Source organism: Lithobates pipiens, unplaced genomic scaffold, assembly GCF_037356315.1.
Source record: "Lithobates pipiens isolate NorthernLeopardFrog02 unplaced genomic scaffold, aLitPip1_a1.2 Scaffold_16, whole genome shotgun sequence".
In the NCBI taxonomy this organism is placed as follows: domain Eukaryota; kingdom Metazoa; phylum Chordata; class Amphibia; order Anura; family Ranidae; genus Lithobates; species Lithobates pipiens.
In genome coordinates, this window is record NW_027507748.1 from 558,606,646 (window position 1) to 558,622,578 (window position 15,933).

A 15,933-nucleotide genomic window follows, 5' to 3' on the forward strand; every position below is an offset into this window, starting at 1 on the left:
TATTCTTGCATTTATAGCAGAAAAGTGGGGAATTAGTTAAAGAAGTATTAAACCCAAAAACAAACATTTATTATACTGCAGCTTACCAATTTTTAAATGTGATGGTTGCATTTGTTTACTTTTTTAGGCCCTTCTTCTATGTTCATTTGGTGATCTAGCCAGTAAGTATGTTATTTTGCAACAGAAAAAGCTCTCTTCTAGATGTATCAGTTTACAGGGATAAGACAAACCATTTTCTTAGTCAAACAACTGTTTATTTTGAAAAAATATTCAGTATTTTACAAGAAATGGAGAAATAAAATTAATAAAATTAGAATAATAATAATAATCATCATCATAATAATAATAATAAAATGTAATAAATAAAATAAATAAAATTCTATATCATTAAATCGTATAGAACATTACAATATGATCCAGCTAAATGCTAGGGAGAAAAAATACAGGCAGGAGAAACAATGAGAAACTCAAATGTTCCTGCAGGAAAAGTACAAAAAACACATGCTCGTATCCGTAATAGTATAGTAACCACAATCGTTAATAGGTGAGGCACAATAAGAGCATAATAAAAATTGAACTAGATTAAATATCACCAAAGAAAACTAAGGAGAAGAAAAGAAAAAAAAATAGTTATGCAGCTAAGCTGCTATCTCTCAGAAACGGACAAACAATTACGACCAGCTAATAAGATATGTAGAAAAGTAAGGAAAAAGGAGAATAGCCAGAAGGAAACGAACTGCACTGAGAGTATTTACAGGTCCTCCAGGGAGAATCCAGCTCCTGTACCAAGGCAAGAGCAGCCAGCTCACTGGCAAACTAGTGCCCAGAAGATGTCAGAATCACTATAGACCCTCCATCAAGTCCAAATAGTACAGGTGGTCTCAGGATCTGTGCCATCTTCTGCCACCAAAGTCTCCAGGACCATTATGTCAGTGAGTAATCCGGGCCCTTTCGAGAATATGACGAGGGATTGTAGACTTCCAATGCCTAGAGATGCCAACACGTGCGGCCAATAGGCAATGCCATAAGATTTCCTTCTTGATGCTAGAGAAGGACTCAGGGATCATTGACACAAGGGCAATTTCAGGAGAAGCATGGATGTTGGCTATACACATTGCATTTTAAGAAAACAAAGACCTTTTGCCAAAAAGTAGAGATCAGGCGGCATCCCCACCATATATATGCAAGAAAGATCCCTCGCACTGAGACAAAATATTTAACACAATGATTGGCCTTTATGTATTCATGTGACACCTTCATCCCAAAAGGAAAAAAAAAACAGTTTTCACAAACTGATTATAAAGTGTGAGCTGGAATATGGCATAATATGTTAGTGTATCTAAATCTTCTAGTACTTTTAACACTACCATCCCCTCTAGACTGACAATGCTGCGGTCTGCTGTGCCTCCTGTGCTCATTACTTCAGTGTGGAGGTACTCTAATACAGGTGGTGTGTTAGTGGGTCGATCACCAGGTGAAAACAGAAGGGAAAAAAAGCCAAAAAAGAGAAAATGAATGAAACCGCCACATCTAATGATTGGTAAGCTGATATATGTTACATTTTTGGTTTTGGGTTTAATACTGCTTTCATTTCCAATGGGCCACACTGACTTTTTTGTAATGCTGATAACCTGAGATCATCTGCTGCAGCTGTACACCATACAAAGCATCAAATTGTATGAGCATACATTAATATGTAAGAGCCATTTAATGCTGGCATGTAAATGGGATGTAAATGTTACATGAATTATCGAATGTCTTGCTTTGTTTAATGCATGTCTTTTATTCCTTATGTCAAGACACCATTGAAGATATATGACCTATGTCGGTAGGTTACATAGATAATCCTTATCAGTCTACAGTATTCTATTTCTGAGTCATTTGCCATCATATCTTATAAATTCTGGGCAGCGCAACAGAATGTTCCTTATGTACTGTGATGTAACTGTACATTCTAATGCAACAGATATTAAGGGTTAAAATATTGTTGTGATATTGTTTGGATATTTCTACCATGAGCTGCATTATTATAGATTACCCCCAAAAGAAATAGGCTACTTATTTAAACAGTGCTAAGGGGCCTCCCCAAGCAAGCTTGCCACCTATAATTCTACCCTGCAGCCAGATGTCAATCAGACATCGCCAGCTCTCTGGTTGCATCTTAATCCTTTCCCTGCCAGAGGGATCTGCAAGGAACCTGTTACACATAGTAATGTATTGTGTTGTGCTACTTGTCAGTGTGAGTAATCAGTAGCAGTCACCCACCTACGAACATTGCAGGAAGCTTCGACATTATCCTGTAAATATCTCTTATCATTTAAACACAACCACATGCACCGGTTAGCGGCAAAGCCTCGTGCTCTTTAGCAATGTGGAAATAGGGAGACAACAAGAGGAATTTAGAGGAATCACATTTTGAAATGTTCACACCTAGAATATGTTAACCTAAATTAGATGGAGACTACTTTCCTTTGTCACTCACATTACATATATTAGCTCAGCGTTTATCAAACTCTTTAATGTGGAAGAAATAACTTTCAGGTCTCAGGGAACCCTTGCCAATAATTACTATATCTACAGCTCTTAGTGTGGTGGTCATTGGGAAGAATGTTCCTTGCATTGGGAATAATAATCGTCTTATAGATAGATAAAACATTTATTGGTGGTGGTTGCTCATTGTTCATGGAACCCCTAGCAACCTCTGAAGGAACCCTAATGCTGCGTACACACAACCGGACTTTCCAGCAGACTAGGTCCGATGGAATCAGTCCGTCGGACAATCCGATCGTGTGTGGGCTGGTCAAATTGTTTTTCATTAAAAAAATCAGGACCTAGAAATAGAAGATGTTTCAAATCTGTCCTATGGACTCAATTCCTATTGGGAATAGGATAGTTAGTTATAATAGGATAGATAGATAGAATAGTTGTGTGTTCGTCTGTATGCTGGTCCAACGGACCAAATACTCTGCAAGGGAAGCTATTGGCTACTGGCTATTGAACTTCCTTTGTTAGTCACGTCTTACGTCATCACATTCAAAATGAACAGACTTTCGAACGGACTTAGTCCGGTCGTGTGTGTCCAAGTCCGTTGGTTCGGAGAGTCCGTCGGAGCTCCGCCAAAAGTCCGTCAGGAAGATCGTCGGACCTAGTCTGCCGGAAAGTCCGGTCATGTGTACGCAGCATGAGGCTCCATAGAACCCTGGTTGTATTAGTTCCTCTTAGTTAACCATTTGCTTACTTACTGGGCACTTAAACCCCCTTCCTGCCCAGGCCAATTTTCAGCTTTCAGCGCTGTCACTTTTGAATGACAATTTTGCGATCATGCTACTCTGTACACAAATTCAATTTCTATCATTTTTTCACACAAATAGAGCTTTCTTTTGGTGGTATTTAATCACTACTGGGGATTTTATTTTTTGCTAAACAAACAAAAAAACACCGAAAATTTTGAAAAAAATACAAATACTGTTTTCATAGATTGTTATAAAGTTTTACAAACAGGTAATTCTTCTCCTTCACTGATGTGCACTGATGAGGCTGCACTGATGGACACTGATATGCTGCACTGATAGGCTTTTATAAGACAGCACTGATGGACACTAATAGGTAGCACTGGTGGGCACTGATGAGACGGCACTGGTAGGCACTGATCAGGAGGCACTGGTGAAGTTGCACTGATAGGTGGCACTGATGGGAACTGATATGTGGCACAGATAGGTGACACTGATGGGCACTGATAGGCAATCCTGAAGGGCATTGGTAGGCGTCACTGATAGGCACTAGTAGGTGACACTGATAGGCAGCACTGATAGGTGGCACTGATGCTATGAGGCACTGATGGGCACTGATTGACAGCACTGATAGGAGGTACTGGTGGGTATTTATCTGTGGCACTAGTGGGCAGTGGTGGGTGGCACTGGTGAGCACTGCTTAGCAGTACTAATATGCACTGGTAGGTGGCACTGGTGGGCAGTGCTTAGCAGCAGTGGGTTTCTGTGTTTGGGATCGATGTCCTATTTACACAAGCGGGTAATCAACTTTTTTATTCTCCTCATGCTGTTAGCATGAGGGGAAAAAAAGCAGCTTACCGGCTTCTGTCTACATCACATGATCAGCTTTCATTGGCCGTGTTTCGGCTATAGCGTGGGCGGGAAGAGGTCAAAGTCATACTAAAGTATTTGTTCTTTTCATTTAAAAATAACAATGTCATACTTACCTGCTTTCTACAATGGTTTTGCACAAAGCAGTCCAGATCCTCCTCTTCTTGGGTCCCTCGCCGACACTCCTGGCCCCTCCCTCCTGCCGAGTGTCCCTATAGCAAGCAGCTTGCTATGGGGGCACCCGAGCTGTGCTGATGTTTTGTGTGTCCATTCAGACACAGAATACTCCATATTAGCAACATACAAAAGCAGTGGCGGCTGGTGACGTTTTTGGATGGGGGGGCGCTAGACCCCGCCCATCATGACCCCGCCCACCATCTTGGCCCCTCCCACTTCTCATAAAACACGCCCCTTATGTAATCGGAAAATTTTTTTGACGTGGGTTCCCCCTCCGAGAGCATACCAGGCCCTTAGGTCTGGTATGGATTCCAAGAGGAACCCCCTACGCCGAAAAAACGGAGTGGGGTTCCCCCCCAGATCCACACCAGACCCTTATCCGAGCACGCTACCCGGCCGGCCAGGAAAGGGGGTGGGGACGAGCGGGCGGCCCCCCCCCTCCTGAGCCGTACCAGGCCGCGTGCCCTCAACATGGGGGGGTGCCTTGGGGGAGGGGGGCGTGCCGCCCCCCCCCACCCCAAAGCACCTTGTCCCCATGTTGATGAGGACAAGGGCCTCTTCCCGACAACCCTGGCCGTTGGTTGTCGGGGTCTGCGGGCGGGGGGCTTATCGGAATCCAGGAGCCCCCTTTAATAAGGGGGCCCCCGGATACCGGCCCCCCACCCTATGTGAATGAGTATGGGGTACAATGTACCCCTACCCATTCACCTGTGAAAAAAAGTACAAAAAAAAAACACAACACAGGGTTAAAATATTTTATTGCACAGCTCCGGGGGTCTTCCGTCTTCGGGGGTCTTCTCGCCGGACTCCTCCGCTATCTTCTTGTAGCTCTTTTACTAGCGGAGGAGCCCGGCTTTCTTCCTCGCCGCCGGCCTCTTCTCCCGACTTCGGGGGTCTTGTCCCCCTCTTTGGTTCTTCTGCCGGGCCACCGCGCCTTCTTATAGCTCTTTTACAGGCGGTGGCCCGGTCTTCTGCTGCCGCCGCCGCCGCCCGTTCTTCTTCTTCTTCTTCTTCTTCTTCTTCTCCTTCTCCAGGAGATGTTGCCTCGACGATCTCCCTGGCCGGAATGCCAGGGACGCGCTGTGCTGCCACTTATATAGGGACAATGGGGCGGTGTCACATGGGTTGATGTCACATGGGTTGGTCACATGGGTTGATGTCACATGGCGACTGTGACATCAACCCATGTGACCAACCCATGTGACATCAACCCATGTGACACCGCCCCATTGTCCCTATATAAGTGGCAGCACAGCGCGTCCCTGGCATTCCGGCCAGGGAGATCGGCGAGGCAACATCTCCTGGAGAAGAAGGAGAAGAAGAAGAAGAAGAAGAAGAAGAAGAAGAACGGGCGGCGGCGGCGGCAGCAGAAGACCGGGCCACCGCCTGTAAAAGAGCTATAAGAAGGCGCGGTGGCCCGGCAGAAGAACCGAAGAGGGGGACAAGACCCCCGAAGTCAGGAGAAGAGGCCGGCAGCGAGGAAGAAAGCCGGACTCCTCCGCTAGTAAAAGAGCTACAAGAAGATAGCGGAGGAGTCCGGCGAGAAGACCCCCGAAGACGGAAGACCCCCGGAGCTGTGCAATAAAATATTTTAACCCTGTGTTGTGTTTTTTTTTGTACTTTTTTTCACAGGTGAATGGGTAGGGGTACATTGTACCCCATACTCATTCACATAGGGTGGGGGGCCGGTATCCGGGGGCCCCCTTATTAAAGGGGGCTCCCGGATTCCGATAAGCCCCCCGCCCGCAGACCCCGACAACCAACGGCCAGGGTTGTCGGGAAGAGGCCCTTGTCCTCATCAACATGGGGACAAGGTGCTTTGGGGTGGGGGGGCCGCACGCCCCCCCTCCCCCAAGGCACCCCCCCATGTTGAGGGCACGCGGCCTGGTACGGCTCAGGAGGGGGGGGGGGCGCCCGCTCGTCCCCACCCCCTTTCCTGGCCGGCCGGGTAGCGTGCTCGGATAAGGGTCTGGTGTGGATCTGGGGGGGAACCCCACGCCGTTTTTTCGGCGTAGGGGGTTCCCCTTGGAATCCATACCAGACCTAAGGGCCTGGTATGCTCTCGGAGGGGGAACCCACGTCAATTTTTTTTTCAGAAATTTGGCGTGGAGTTCCCCCTTCAGAGCTCATTCTCTGATTGGCCACGGCAAAAGTCGCCTGGCCTGGGGAAACCTTTCTGGCTGTGAAAGCTTTTTGCATTCATTCAGCTAAATGCACGAACATTCTCCACAAAGTAGAGGCTAGAAAGCCTTTATGCGGTGACTCACCTCTCACTGTCTGGCAGCTCCGCTCGGGCTAAGGAACGGAGCTGCCTACGTCACTTCCGGGTTTCGTGAAGCAGCCGAAAGCCGGAAGTGACTGCTTGTCTAAGAGTGACAATGCTCCCGCCTGTAGAATCACAGTGATTTTACGGGCGGAAGCTAGTCGGCGTTCTGCTGTGCGCCGCAAGGCGGGTTTTTAACCCGCAAATGAAGCGCCATGAATGCAATCTTGTGATTGCATGGACGTGGCGCTTCTCATAGTGCACTGTGACCGGCGCCACAGTACACTATGTTAAATTGTTAAATGACATTTTTTTTTTTTTTAAATGTCTTAAAGGGCCCGTTTTTTTTTTTTACTTTTTTTTTACTTTTTTTTTTTTTTACACCTAGGGAGAGGGGGGGCGGCGCCCGGGCGCCCCCTATGGGCGGGCCGCCACTGTACAAAAGTGATGGCAGAAACAGACTGAGTAGTCCACCAAGTCTGCCCATTTTATTTATTTTTTCATTAACCTTGTTGTCTGACTATGGATTTATGTTTATCCCAAACAAGTTTGTAGCCATTTACTGTTGACTGTCTCACTACCTCTGTTGGTAGTTTATTCCAATCATAAACTACCCCTTTCAGTAAAATAATACTTTCCAAGATTCATTTTGAACTTTCCTCCAGTTAGTTTGAGGTCATGTCCCCATGTTTTTGATTTTGGTTTGATATTGAAAAGACTGCCTTCCTGAACCTTATTCATCCCCTTGAAGGTTTCACTCATGTCCCCCTTTCCCCTTTCCCCTTCTTTCCTCCAGACTGTACATAGTAAGTTCCTGAAGTCGCTCTCGATATGTTTTATCCCCCACACCTTTCACCATTTTTGTTCCCCATCTCTGGACTCTTTCTATTTTATCGATATCTTTCTGTAAGTGAAGTCTGCAGAACTGGACACAGTATTCTAAATGAGGTCTCACTAAAAATATATATCAGGACCTTTTTCCTCATGCTGGTGATACTTCTGGTGATGCATCCTAGAATTCTATTTGCTTTACCCACTGCCTGGTTACACATATTTCCATTGCACACATTCCTGGATAAAACTCTATAAGTTGTGGATGCTGTAGCAATCATCAGCTGGAGACTGAATCAGAAAGCCACAATGAGGATATTTGCCAGCACACCACAGATCATCAAGGAGAATCCAAATGATTTTTCATTGAAGCATGATCACATCACAAAATAGGTAGTGCAATGTTTTGGAATCACACAGGACCCCTTTATCAGGCATGTCTTCATATGCCTAATGAAGGGGTCCTGCGTTGCACTACCTAATTTGTGATGTGATCATGCTTCAATAAACAAACATTTGAATTCTACTTGATGATCCGCAGTGTGCTGACAAATATTCTCATTCAGACACAGAGCCATGGTTTGGCCCCGTTCCCTCTCTCTCCTCATTGGCTCACTGAGTTTGGTTGACAGCAATGGGAGCCAATGACACTGCTCTCTCAGCCAATCAGAAGAGAGAGTCCCGGGCATTGAGCTGGGGCTCAGGTAAGTATTAGGGGGCTAAGGGGGGCTGCTACACACAGAAGATTTTTAGAATAGAATGCATTAGGACAAAAAAACCTGACTTTACAGCCACTTTAAGTAAGAACTCCAGAGAACAGTATTTTCATAAACCTGAGGATCTTTATAGCCCTCTTTATACAATACCGGTCAAAAGTTTTAGAACACCCCAATTTTTCCATTTTTTTTTTATTTTTTATTTAAACAGTTCAAGTGCAGTGAACAACTTGAAATGGTACAAAGGTAAGCAGTAAACTGGCAGAGGTGAAAAAAATAAGTTTAGGTTAACAAATACTGTAAATTAAAGGAGAAGTACATCCAAAGCTCTTTGGCTGTACTTCTCCTATGGATCACAGGAGTCCAATTAGTTCTACACCCCTGTGATCCAATTTTAGCCTCCTGTCGGCTTACATCAGAGAGCCAGTCCAGGCTAGGGCAAGATCACAAGAATAAAGTCAGGATCTGCCCACAACCCTGGACTGTGCACCTGGCTCAGCCTCTCAGCGAGCCACTGAAAGCCTGAGCCAGACGCTCCTGCCCCCTCCACAGCCCAGCAATCCAGTGAGCGTGGGGGGGAGGGACAGAGCAAAGAGCTGGTGACAACTCTCTGCTAACAGAGCTCTAAGAAATGAGTAGTGTTTGATCGCTTGGTGTTCAGTCTTAGAGCTGATTGGACTGATGCTGCATCCAAATCGATAAGAATGATTTTGAAAAAAAAACAAAAAACAAAAAAACCCTGAATTTCTATTTTAAGACTTGAAATTTTATGCTAAGGGTTCTTTCACTGGTCCTGAAAAACTGACAGGTGGACTCAATTGAACTCTTCAGTCTCCTTTATAGAGTGGCGGTGTCATCAGACATATGTCCGTTGACACCCGCCAACATCCGATCCTATCCTGTCTGCTAAAAACTGAAGAATGGGGCTCCATTCCCCAACCGCCTGGCAGATTGGATCAGATGGTAATCGGGTGTAAACTACCCATAAAGGAGAGCTGGCAAGTAGTATACTGCTCTCATAATGTCAACAAAAAGGCCATTAACAAATGAAGACAGACAGACCATTATAACTCTTAAAATTGTAGGTCTTTCCTTTAGAGAAGTTGTAAAGAAAGTCAAGGTGTCAGTGAGTCCAGTTTCCAACACCATCAAAGGGCACTTGGAAACTGGATGAAACTCTGACAGGAGGAGGTCTGTTTCTGATCAGTTTCTCAGAGTCAACAGCATGCATGACAGATGACTCACCGGTCAACCTCTTCAAGCACAGCTCAATGCTGATCAAAGTATGCAAGCCTCAATTTCAACTGTGAAGAGAAGACTTTGAGCTTCATGTTTGACAGGTCAAGGGGCTGTTAAAATGACATTGCTAAGATGGAAAAATAAGAAAAAGAGTCTAGGCCATGAAGCACTGCCAGTAGACTACTAAAGACTGGTAGAACGTCTTATGGACCGATGAATCAAAATTTTATATCTTTGGTCTATCGCGCAGGGTTTTTGTAATCCATCAAGTAGGTGAAAGGACGGTTCCTTGGTGTGTGACACCAACTGTCATGTGTCAAACATAGAGGAGGAAGCCTGATGGTCTGGGGCTCTTTTGCTGTATCTAGAGTCAGGCACTTGCCACTGGACCTTGTTTGTGCACTGGTGTGCAATCATGTTGGAACAAGAAGGGGCCATGCCCAAACTGTTCCCACAAGGTTGGGAGCATGAAATTGTCCAAAATGTCTTGGCATGCTGACGCCTTAAGAGTTTCTTTCACTAGAACTAAGGGACATGCCCAAGTCCTAAAAAACAACCCCACACCATAACCCCACCTCCACCAAATGATTTGAACCAATGCACAAAGCAAGGTCCAAAAAGGCATGGATGAGTGAGTTTGGGGTGGAGGAACTTGACTGGCCTGTTCAGAATCCTGACCTCAACCCGATACAACACCTTTGGGATGAATTTGAGTAGAGACTGCGAGCCAGGCCTTCTCATCCAACATCAGTGCCTGACCTCACAAATGCACTTCTGGAAGAATGGTCAAACATTCCCTTAGACACACTTCTAAACCTTGTGGACAACCTTCCCAGAAGAGTTGAAGCTGTTATAGCTGCAAAGAGTGAGCCAACTCAATATTGAACCCTACAGACTTATGCCCTGTACACATGGTCGGACATTCCGACGACAAAATCCGTCTGATTTTTTAGGTGGATTTTGGGCCAAACTTGTCTTGCATACACATGGTCGCACAAAGTTGTCGGAAAATCCGATCGTTCAGAACAAGGTGACATAAACCACGTACGACGTGACTATAAAGAGGCAAGTAGCAAATAGCTTATGTCTCGTAATTTATTCTGAGCATGCATGGCACTTTGTGCATTGGAATTATATACACACGATCGTAATTTAAACGATCGGATTTTGTTGTCGGAAAATTTTAGATCCAGATCTCAAACTTTGAAATTCTGATGAAAAAAAAAAATGATGGCGCCCACACACAATCAGAATTTCCGACAACACAGTCTGATTGCACATTTTCCATCAGAAAGTCCAACCGTGTATAAAGGCCATAAGACTGGGATGCCATTAAAGTTTGTGTGCGTGTTAAGGCAGGTGTCCCAATACTTTTGGTTATATAGTATTTACTGTATATAATAAGACTTGTGTGAGTGTAGTATAAACATTAGACTGTCTGATTGCTTTGGACAAATGCATTCTGCTGGTTTTGCAATTTACATTTCCCTGACTCACCACAAATAGGGGGTCTGTGAATCATAAGACTGGCTAAAACAAATATAGTGTATCTAAAGCCATTTTTTGTATTTTTGGAGTGGGAAAGAGTTAGAACCTGTCAGGTTTTATTGCTGTCTGTGTCCCCACTGGGGACCATCATCCTGATGACCATTGTCATCAGGGTTGAAAATAAAGAAATGATGAAAAATGATAAGGGTGAAAAATAGAAAAATATACAAATTAATAAATATTTAAATAGTGAAATGAAAATAAAGTTAAAATAATCAAATACATAAATATCTGAATAAAAAGTGGATATGGATCAAAATAATAAATATTGCAATAATAAGTGAATATATATTAATCAAATAAACTAAACAGTGATTGAAATACAAAATGTTAAATTGATAAATATTTAAATAATAAGTGAATATATATTAATCAAATTAATAAATAGTACTAAAATATGACAGTGATTAAATAAATAATATTAAATTATGACAGTGATAAAACACAATAAAGGAAACACTAACGTAACCAAAAAAGTCCCCAAAGCCAAAAGTGCAATAGTCCACTCAAAAGTATGTTGAATGAGAAGAGTGACTCCTTAGGTAGATATCGATACACCGTGCAATCCTCCTTCACCAACACAATGTGCTGATCACCAGTACAAATGCACGCTTACCAGAAGAAAGCATGTAAAGGCTCACAACATATGCTACTTAATAGGGATGACCGAACGGTTCGCCCAGCGGTCGTTTCGCGGTGAATTTCGGCTGTTCGCCGTCCGCCCGATCGGCGGACTATTGCCGCCATTCGCCCAGCGGACTTCCGCGTTTACTGTGTAAAAGAACTTTGACCTATAAAAACACATCCATCATGGGGTACAGGACAGCCAATTGAGACATTACAGCACATGGACACTTGGACATTCCCCCTAACTTATAAATAGACCCGATCCGGCGACCATTTTACATTCTTTCTTCTGTCACTATAGGGAGAGGTTGCTGTGTGGGGCAGGGAGAGACTGCAGTGACCCAAATCGCTAGCTATTTGGTCCACAAAAGTTATTTTCAGGACTGGTATAGGTGTTAGGTGTAGTTCAGGATATAGGTTTGAGGCACTGCTGTGCTACTGATTTTTGCAGCAGCCTGTCTTTTGTCAGTGTAGAGAGAGGACAGGACGCTGTGTGCTGCAGGGACAGTCAGTTTAATCATTAGCTGTTACTATTAGGTCCACAAAAGTGCTATTCAAGTTATTGTTCCAGCAGCCTCTGTTTTGTCAGTTTAAATAGGGACAGGCAGGAAGCTGTGTGTGAGGCAGTGAGGGACAGTCAGTTTAATCAGTAGCTGTTACTATTAGGTCAACAAAGGTTCTTTTCAGGACTGGTATGGTAATAGGCTTGTACACTTATAATATTCTTTCTTCCAAATATAGAAAGAATATTATACTTGACTGCTGCCCTTCTGCTGCAGTAGTCCTTTATCAGTATATGGACTGAGGTACAGTCTGCTAATCATTCACAACCTACTTGTTCCACAAAGGTCCTTATAAGGACTGGTAAGGTATAGGGTACTACAGTACATAGGGTTGAGTGAGGTACAGTCTGCTATTCCGTAAGGACTGGTATAGGTCCACAATACATAGGGTTGAGGTGCACTACTGCTGACTGCTGCCCTTCTGCTGCAGTAGTCCTTTATCAGTATAGGGACTGAGGTACAGTCTGCTAATCATTCACAACCTACTTGTTCCAAAAAGGTCCTTATAAGGACTGGTAAGGTATAGGGTACTACAGTACATAGGGTTGGGTGAGGTACAGTCTGCTATTCCGTAAGGACTGGTATAGGTCCACAATACATAGGGTTGAGGTGCACTACTGCTGACTGCTGCCCTTCTGCTGCAGTAGTCCTTTATCAGTATAGGGACTGAGGTACAGTCTGCTAATCATTCACAACCTACTTGTTCCACAAAGGTCCTTATAAGGACTGGTAAGGTATAGGGTACTACAGTACATAGGGTTGGGTGAGGTACAGTCTGCTATTCCTTAAGGACTAGTATAGGTCCACAATACATAGGGTTGAGGTGCACTACTGCTGACCGCTGCCCTTCTGCTGCAATAGTCCTTTATCAGTATAGGGACTGAGGTACAGTCTGCTAATCATTCACAACATACTTGTTCCACAAAGGTCCTTATAAGGACTGGTAAAGTATAGGGTACTACAGTACATAGGGTTGAGTGAGGTACAGTCTGCTATTCCTTAAGGACTGGTATAGGTCCACAAAACATAGGGTTGAGGTGCACTACTGCTGACTGCTGCCCTTCTGCTGCAGTAGTCCTTTATCAGTATAGGGACTGAGGTAGAGTCTGCTAATCATTCACAACCTACTTGTTCCACAAAGGTCCTTATAAGGACTGGTAAGGTATAGGGTACTACAGTACATAGGGTTGAGTGAGGTACAGTCTGCTATTCCGTAAGGACTGGTATAGGTCCACAATACATAGGGTTGAGGTGCACTACTGCTGACTGCTGCCCTATACTGCAGCAGTCCTTTATCAGTATAGGGACTGAGAGTTTTGTCACAGGGTCATTTAAAAAATGACAGGCAGAAGAAGAGGCAGGCCCTTCCGCAGGGGTGGTAGGGCAGGAGCAACAGGTTTGAGCCAAAGTGGGAAGTTGCAGAAGGTGCATTCAATTCATTTAAAGGACGCACCAGACTTGGTTGAGTGGCTCACTCAGCCTTACTCTTCTGCACCCTCCTTATCCTCTCGATCTGCACCCTCTTCTTCACTCTCTGCTATGTGCACCCCCAAAGACACTACCACCAACAACACCACCACCACCACCACATACCTTCTGCTTGAGTCACAGGAATTATTTTCCGATCCATATCAAGACATTTCTGATGCGCAGCCACTCTTGGTATTGGATCAGGAAGAGGAGGTAGCAACAGCCACCACTCAGCAGTCTGACGACAGTACCCAGATTAGCCCAAGGAGGAGGTTGGTCCCCGGTGTTGCTGCCTACTCCGAGATCTCTACTTATAGCGGTGGGGAAGGTGACGTCGATGATGACGTGTTTAGTGATGTCACGTGGGTGCCCACAAGAGAGGAAGAGGAGGGGAGTTCAGAGGGAGATATGGACCAGCAGATAGGGAGGAGAAGCAGGAATAACTTACATTGCACAGGAGGGACAAAGCAGACTGCTAATGTATCAGGAGCGAGTCATTGATCATGAACGGTCACATCTGGCGCTCCCAGGACACCGGCACATGGCTCCGCAGTGTGGGCTTTTTTAACGTGTCCGCTGCTGACAATAGTGTTGCCATCTGCAATCTTTGCAGTCAACGCATTAGTCGCGGTAAGCCCAACACTCACCTAGGGACGACCGCCTTAAGAAGGCACATGAGCAGCCATCACCGAGCCCAGTGGGAGGAACGGAACACATAAAGCCACACTCCAGGCTCTCACCGTCCAGCCTCGTCTTCTACTTCTCCTTCTCCTCTCTCCTCACAATTGTCCTCCACTCCACCTTCCATCACGCCAAGCTCACATTTTTCTGCAAAAAGGCAGGCTTCTGTGGGCCTAATGTTCGAGCGTAAAAAAAAATGATGACGCCGGATAACCCTCTTGCCCAACGGTTGACGGCTGGCTTGTCAGAATTCATAGCCCGCCAACTACTGCCATATAAACTGGTGGACTCGGAGGCCTTTCGCAAATTTGTGGCCATGGGAACACCACAATGGAAGGTCCCAGGAAGGAAGTATTTCTCAGAGAAGGGCATCCCAGAGCTATATGGCCATGTTTAGCGGCAAGTGAATGTATCTCTGGCACACAGACACGTGGTCTAGCAAACACGGGCAGGGAAGGTATATCACTTTTACTGCCCACTGGGTGAACCTTCTGATGACCGTCAAGCATGTAACCCGTGGCACCCGTGTAGATTTGGTTTTACCGCCACGGATTGCATGCAGGCCTGGCTCTTCTTCTCCTCCTCCTACTCCATCCTCCTCCCTCTCCCCCTCGGCTGACTCCTCCTTTTCTGTTGCTAGCGTCTCTTCCGCTGCTCCGCCCAAGCTCCCCAGAACCTATTCAACATGCCAGGTGAGACGTTGCCATGCCGTGCTGCATCTGTTGTGCCTGGAAGCCAAGAGCCACACTGGCCCGGCACTCCTTTCAGCTTTGCGTTCACAGGCAGATCAGTGGCTAACACCGCTCAATTTGACAGTTGGTAAAGTGGTGTGTGACAACGGTGCCAATCTGCTTAGCGCATTGAAACAGGGCAAAATGATGCACGTGCCATGCATGGCACACATCTTAAACTTGGTCGTGCAGCGATTCGTTGTCAAATACCCTGGGGTCCAGGACATCTTGCGGCAGGCAAGGAAAATCTCTGCCCATTTCAGAAGATCTTACACGGCCATGGCTTGCCTTGCTGACATTCAGCGGCGACACAATCTGCCGGTCAGACGTCTTATTTGCGATTGCCCGACGCAATGGAACTCAACCTTCTATATGCTTGATAGGCTGCTCCAGCAGAAATGTGCAGTTAACGTCTACCTGTATGAACTCTGCGGCAGAACAGGTTCTGGGGAGCTTGTTTTTTTTTCACCGCGCCAGTGGCTGCTCATGCGCGACGCATGCAGACTTCTGCAGCCATTTGAGGAGATCACCAAACTGGTCAGTCACAGCCATGGCGCCATCAGTGACATGGTACCTTATGCCTTCTTTATGGAGCGTGCATTGCGTCGTGTCATTGATAAAGCTGTGAAGGAGCAGGAGCGGGAAGATGAGGAAGTCGCAATGCTGGATAAATTCCCAGGGGGGGCTACTCTATCTGAGACAAGTGAACAACAGGAGTCTGAAGAGGAGTCAGAGGAGGATGGTGCTGGGGCGGATGAGGAGGAGCAAGAAGAGCATGCTTTAAACCTTTCTGGGATCCCTGTTGTTGTGCGTGGATGGGGAGAGGAGAATGAAGAGGACGACATTATCCTGGATGATGAGCAGGAGCCAGGCCACCACACTGCTTCCAGTTTAGTGCAAATGGGGGCCTTCATGCTCCAGTGTTTTAACAGGGACCCCCGTATAAAAAGCATAAGGGTCAAGGACCAGTACTGGGTGGCAACGTAC